Source organism: Arachis ipaensis, chromosome B10 (genome assembly GCF_000816755.2).
Source record: "Arachis ipaensis cultivar K30076 chromosome B10, Araip1.1, whole genome shotgun sequence".
Lineage (NCBI taxonomy): Eukaryota > Viridiplantae > Streptophyta > Magnoliopsida > Fabales > Fabaceae > Arachis > Arachis ipaensis.
In genome coordinates this window covers 9,141,984-9,149,725 of record NC_029794.2, presented here as the reverse complement: position 1 = coordinate 9,149,725, position 7,742 = coordinate 9,141,984, and positions in this window count along the sequence as shown.

Genomic DNA, 7,742 nt, shown 5'->3' with positions numbered 1-7,742 from the left:
CCCAAAATCGCCCCCAATATTTTCTGTTATTTCTGCAGATCGTGCATGTCACGCGTACGCGTCAATCACGCGTGCGCGTCGCTGGTCATCTTTGCATTTCACGCGTACGCGTCATCCACGCGCACGCGTCTTTATGCAAACTCCAATCCACGTGCGCGTCACTCTAAAAATCTCCAGATCACGCGCACGCGTGAGCTATGCATGCGCGTCGATGCTCGCTGGTTGTCTCCTTTATTTCTTGTGCTCCTTCCATTTTTGCAAGCTTCCTCTCCATCCTCTAAGCCATTCCTGCCTTACAAAGCCTGAAACACTGAACACACAGATCACGGTATCGAATGGTATAAAGGGGAATTAAAATACACAAATTAAAGGCTTAGGAAACAAGTTTTCAATTATAGAACAGAGCTAGGAAGGAATTGTAAAATCATGCAAATCATATGAATAAGTGGGTGAGGACTTAATAAAAACCACTCAATTGAGCACAAGATAAACCATAAAATAGTGGTTTATCAGTGGCTTGTGCTTGAACTCATCCTGAAACTTTCACCAATGCTTGGACTTCCAATAAGCTCTATCAATACCAAGTAAATTCCCCAAGCTTTGATGGAGTTCTTCACAAGCTCTGAGCTCCCAAAATTGATCCTCATATATGCCGAGATCCCAAATCTTGTTTCTACACCCGTCTTCAAGTTGATCATCATGATTCTATTCGGGTGGTTTAGCCTTGGAATTCTCATTTAAGCACCCAAACATCCTCCTAGACCCAATCAATTGAGAATTGTACCAACCCTTGCAATTAGGCCTTGAGCTTCCAACCATAACGAACCTAGGATGCTGTTGCCAACCGCTAACCATCTCCCTTTTACTTTTAAAACCGCAGATAGCTCTAAATTATCCATCCGTTTCAAGCAGACCATATTCAAGTGGGAAGGTACAGTTTAAGGATAAGAATTTTACCCACTTGAATGTTGTGTTGGATTGTAATGGCTTGGGGGGAGGTATCTCCAGTGGCGACCTTGCCAATGCATGCTTCACTCTCTTGGGCTCCTCTTTGATGATCTCCACCTCTTGACAAGCTTCTGCAACATTAACCTCTTCCTCTAGTTCAATAGAAGAGGGTTCAATTGTAGGTAGAAACTCATTAATTATTGAACCCATCTCATGATCAACCTCCTCAAAGTCTTTAACCATGACATGCCTTGGAGGTTGTACACCCTCCTCAACATCAATTTCAAGCTTCTTGGAGGGAGGTTCTATGACTCGAGGTTTCCATGGAGGTTCCGCATCTCCTAAGTCCTTAACCACTTCCTCTTCTTCAATAATTTTGGCTTTCTCCACTTGCTCTAGTACAAAATCTAACTCCTCCTTGATAACTTCCACCTCTTGACAACTTTCTTCAATTTCTCCTAATTCTTCAACTACTCCTTCATCTTCAAGGGTCTCTCCTACCTCCACTTTTTGGGCCTCCTCTTGCTTTTCTTGAAGTATGTATGCGTGAACCCGATCCATTACGTCCCTAAGACGATCCATTCTCTCTTGTTCCATGTCAATAGCGTGATTGGGATCATGTTGCTCTTGGATTAATGGATATGGGTGAAAAGTAAGTACACCAGAGCTTGAAGATTGAGTATTGGGGGTAAAGGATAGATCCACATGGGATATAAGAGCTTGGAGAGTAGAGGTGAGACCGGTGAGAGCAGAGGTAAGTGTGGTTTGAAGCTCCTGTTGCCCTTGGTGAATAACACTAAAGGTATCATCTATGGGAGCTTGGGGTGGATAGGAGGGTTTATCTGTTGGGAGAAAAGGCTCATAATACGGAGGTGGTTTTTCTTGATAAGGGTATGGAGATGGTGTATATTGAGATGGTGGTTCTGGGTATGGTTCACATGGTTTGTATGGTGGTTGGTGTGGTGGATAAGGGTTAGGATCATATGGAGGTGGATGGTGGAAAGGGACTTGTGAGTATGGTGGTTCAAAGCTATGTTGAGGAGGTGGTTCATAAGCATATGGTGGGACTTGTTAGTAACTACAAGGGGGTCCACCATATCCATCGTCTTGGTACGCACCCTGGAATGGCTCTTGACCACAGTAATTTGGTGGAGGTTAATTGTCACGAAAAGGTCCACCATAACCATTGTCTTGGATTGCATCGTAGAATGGTTGTTGCTCATGGCACATTGGAGGAGGTTGTTGCCGAAAGGGTTGATCAAATCCTTGTGGCTCCTCCCATCTTTGATTGTCCCAACCTTGATGCATGTTCTGATTGTAGCTTCCATTCCCTACAACATGATTTGAACCAAACTCGTAGCCAAAGGGTTGAGAATTCATAGTAGCAAGTAAAAATAAAAACTAATAAGAATTAATGAAAATAAACTCCTAAAACTAGAAACACTAACAAAGAAATGAAAAAGCAAAATTATTCACAATATTCACAATAACCAATAATAAGGCACACGTTTACAATTCCCCGGCAACGGCACCATTTTGATAAGTGGATTTTTGACAGTTTAGAATTCCTCAATAAATTCTCGTTGCAGGTATAGTTTCTAAACCAACAAATAATCCTTTCATATAAAAGTTTGGTTGTCACAAGTAACAAACCCCTAAAAATAATAACCGAAGTATTAAACCTTGGGTCGTCTCTCAAGGAATTGTAGGGAGGTGTACTTATAATTGGTTATGGAAAAGTATCTTTTTGGGGTTTTAAATAAGGAACAAGAAAAGTAAATTGCAAGAAAGTAAACTAATAGCTAAGAAAGCTCTTGGCAAGGTATGAGAATTAGAAGTCCTATCCTAGCTATCCTTATCAATTGTGACATCAATTGTCCATTGCTCCCACTTAGTTAACCTCTAACTATGAAGGAAAGTCAAGTAGATGAATCAATTTGATTCCTCAAGTCCTAGTCAACTCCTAAGGAAAGACTAGCTTTAGAAGGATCCAAATCAACTAGCAACTTTCAATTATCAATCAACAAAGGAGTTTGATAACTCAAGAGTCTCCAATTACTCAACCAAAGCCAAGAGGAGAGAAATCTACACTAAAATCCAATCAAGCATTCTATCAAACACTTGGAAGGTATAACATAAAAACATAGAAAACTAGCAAGGAATATTAAATACAAACGACCAATTGCAAACATCAATAACTCACAAATAATAGAAGAAGCAATAAATATGAAATACCTCAACTTGCATTAATAAGAAATTGAATCTAACATGGCGTTCATAAACCAAATTGGAGAATAAATAAATCAACAAGAGAAGATAGATAAACTAAAGTGCTAAAATAAATAAGAGTAGAAGAGAAACTAATTAAACTAAGATAGAAATCTGAAATTGAGAATAGCTAAACCTAAGAACCCTAATACCTAGAGAGAGAGGAGAGAACCTCTCTCTCTAGAAAACTACATCTAAAATCTAAAATTATGTGAATGAAAGTTGTATGAATGAATCAATGATTCCCCCACTCTGCAGCCTCTAATCTGTGTTTTCTGGGCCGAAAACTGGGTCCAAAACCAGCCCAAAATCGCCCCCAGTATTTTCTGCAATTTCTGCACATGGCGCACGTCACGCGTACGCGTACATCACGTGTACGCGTCGATGGTCTTCTGCGTGTGTCACGTGTACGCGTACATCACGCGTGTGCATCGCCTAACAGCATGGCAACTATGGCAAATTGTATATCATTTTGAAGCCCCGGATGTTAGCTTTCCAACGCAACTAAAACCGCCTCAATCGGACCTCTGTAGCTCAAGTTATGATTGATTTAATACGAAGAGGTCAGGCTTGACAGCTTAGCAATTCCTTCAGTTTCTTGTATTCCTTCCACTTTTGCATGCTTCCTTTCCATCCTCTAAGCCATTCCTGTCCTGTAAATCCTGAAATCACTTAACACACATATCAAGGCATCGAATGGTAATAAGAGAGGATTAAAATTAGCAAATTTAAGGCCAAAAAAGCATGTCTTCAATCATAGCACAAAATCAGGAAGAAAAATGTAAAACATGCGAATTATATGAATAAGTGTGAGTTTAGTGGATAAAATTCACTCAATTAAGCATAAAATGTACCATGAAATAGTGGTGCATCAGTGGTAGAAAGAACGGTTGTTGTAGGAGTTAGCTACTGCAAGAGTATAATCTCCTTGAACTTGAGGACATTGATCGGTGTAGTGTGAAGTGCAAGAACACACACCACACACCCTTGGAGGTCCCTCAATTTGTAGGATTTGGGGTGGGGCCTGAATAGCTTTGATGGATGAAGATGATTTTTGCCCTTGATAAATTTCCTTGAGAAGAATAGTCATCTCCCCAAGTACCTTGGTCAAAGTCGAATCAGAAGAAGACACTTTCACCACACTCTTTGGAGGATTGTTTCTTACTCTAGAATGTTGAGTGGCTTCGGCAACATTATTAATCAATCTACATGCTTCATCCGCTGTCTTGTATTTAACAAGAGAGTCAACACTAGATGCATCAAGGAGTCTCTTGTCTTGTGAACAAAGGCCTCCAAAAAAGTAACTAATAAGCAAAGGATCATCCATCCTATGATGGGAGCAAGACTCCAACAATCTCTTAAACCGAGTCCAATAATCATGGAGCGACTCTTGATCTCTTTGCATAATGCCGGAAATTTTCTTTCAGATGTAATCAGTCCTTTTCGGAGGGAAGAATTTGTCCAAGAACTCCTTTCTCAATGAATCCCAAACAGTCACTACATCAAGTTGAGAATAAAACCATTCCTTTGCTTGCTCCTCAAGAGAGAAGGAAAAAGTAAAGACCATAATAACAACTTCATTAGAACCATGTCTCCTAGCAGTAGAACAAGCCACTTGGAAATCCATCAAGTGTCTAAAACCATGTCTCATGCAAGGTGATCCTTCGAGGTTCAGCCATATGATTATCAACTGCAGTACTCAGAGGTATGTCAGTAGTCCCAATAGAAAAGAATAAGATGTTTCTTCGTTGAATGAAGATTCTAAATCGCTCTCAGATTGAACTAGTGTTTCGGAAGGTCCCTCAAAAGAGGCTGATGCACTAGCCATATAATCCAACTGACGTCTAGCTTGCCGAATATGAAGTAAAGTTCTTTCAAGTTCATGATCAAATTCGGCTAAACTAGGATCCGTTGTGACCGAATCATTCATCTTGGACAAAATAAGCTCATGCATTAAAAAGACTTAAAATAAAAATGAACTAAAGCAAGTAAACTATGTACACTATCTACATATTCACATAACTAACAATAAGACACACATTGCAACCATCCCTGGTAACGGTACCAAAAACTTGACGTAGAGAAGATTTATGCTAGCTTAGAATTTCTCAATAGAAATAGAATTGTTTCGTTGCAAGCATAGTCCAAACTGACGAATAATCCTCACAATTAGAGTTTAAATTTGGTTGTCACAAGTTCAACCCAATAAAAATAACTGAGAGTATTACTCCCGGGTCATCTTCACAAGAATGGACAAATGTATGTATCAAAGTTGGTCAAAGTTCCAGGGTTGAAAGACATAAACAAGAATTTAAGCTAGCAAAACTTAACATGCAAGAAACTTAAATGACAAGAAATTAAATCCAAGCAATCAAAACATTATCTAAGCAATTATGAATCTAACAAGGCAAGATATGAAGTTAAATATATTCTAGAGCTAACTAAACTAACTAAAAGTAACAAAAGCAAGAATTGAGCAAGTGAAGTTTTGGTGTTTTCAAATAAGTTGCAAAGGAACTCTTGGCAAAGGTATGGGAATTAAGGTCACTATCCTTGTCTAATAACCATATATTAACAATTATGAGAAATCAATCCCATTAAGTCTACTTCTATAATTGAAGTATGTCAAATAGGCTTAGTCAACATCAACCCATAAGTCCTAATCTAGCTACTTGGTAGAAGATTAGTGTCAATGAGTATCAAATTGGCTAACAAGGGTTTCCAAATCATCAATTCAATTAGACCCAATGACTCAGGGTCACTTAACTCCTTTAACCTAGGCCAAAAGTATAGAAAACTACTCCATAACTAGAGAAAATATTTTGTTAAACACTTGGTGTGCAATAGTTAAAGATATAACTAAATTACAAAATTAAATAGAAATTAAAGGTACCCACTAATAATTATCAACAATGACAACTCAAGTAAGGCTATTGAAACATAAAGACATCAATGCATTAATAAGAATTCAAAGTTAACAAGGTTCACAAATTGAAAATTAAGAAACTAAGATAAAACTACTAGTAAAATATCTAAGCAAAATCAAAGCTAAATGAACTACAAGTAAGATAATAAAGCTAAAATTAACAAGATTCAATCTAGAAATTAAAGCAAAAGATGATCAAAGAACACTAAAATCTAGAGAGAAGTGAGAGTTTCTCTCTCTAGAAAAATAAAGAACAAAACTAGGGTAAAACTATTTAATTGAGTGTGTTGTTGTGTTGGGTTGCTTCTTGGTTGACCCCTATCCATTCTCCTCTTCATTTGCTTTAGATTGGGCTTGAAATTGGGTCCAAAACCCTTAGAAATCGTGAGTCACGTGTTCTCATTAATGAGGCACTTTTGATCAGCTTGCGTACGCGGCCATATGCTCGCATACGCGGCAGCATACTCACGTATGCGAGACCAGGAAAAATCCAAGCTATTAATTTCTTCATGATTTCTCACTCTAGCATGCTATCCTCTTCACTTTCCATACCATTCTCACCCTATATAGCCTAAAACACTAGAACACACATATTAAGGTACTAATGGAATGGAATAGTAAAATTAAATCAATCAATTTAAGCCTCAAATAGCATACTTTTATCATTCAAGCACAAATAAGAGGAAATCATAAAAACATGCAAAATTCGGTGAATAAATGTGAGATAAGTTTATAAAACCACTCAAATCAACACAAGATAAATCATAAAATTAGAGTTTATCAAGTCCCTCTCAGTTTTATTTTCATTACTATGCTTCTTGTAACACTAGTACCTTTCGCATATTTATAGAGGGAAAGTTTTGTGTACTTAATCAAATAGTTGTCTACATTAAGAGTAGTATTATAGTATATGATTCGTTGATTCCTTCCTTTAATTATTTCACCTTGTTTAGTTCATGATTGTAGTACCTCTTAGTAATCACTTAACTACTATTAGGGCTGAAACAAATTTTAATAGTACAAGTTATGTTTGCTCGTCCTCTTAAATTGGAAATAAATGATTCTCTCTCTCTCTCTCTTTCTCTCTCTCTATCTCCATGTTAAAATAATCAATAATTAGATAAGCCTAAAAAGGTTTATTGTAAAATAAATTAAGAAAAACTTGACAGTCTGCATCAAAATTATAAATTAGAATAAAGCAAGGTAAGGTCTAGGGTGTAGAAGGATAATTCTTTCTACACATGTATGTTATTGTTGTCACGTTGGTATTTTGACAAATGTTCAGATAAAAATTGTTTGAAGACAAGTATTGCATAACGGCAACTGACATAAAGCACATATGTTTGCTGCAGGCACGTGATAACTTTTCCTACATTATCTTAATTAGTTTAGTTTAGTCTGAGTAATTAATTAACAAGATATTGGCCCAGGGGTGTTTGGGGGGGGGGTGGTTTGGTCGTCATTGTGGGTTATTTTTTTGCTATAGTGGGCATGAGTTGCTATGGAGACAACATATTTGACCCGAAGTGGGTTCTTTCGTGACCATCATATTATGAGATAGGGGAATGTGTTGCGGGTGTGATTGTTGGCATCACAATAA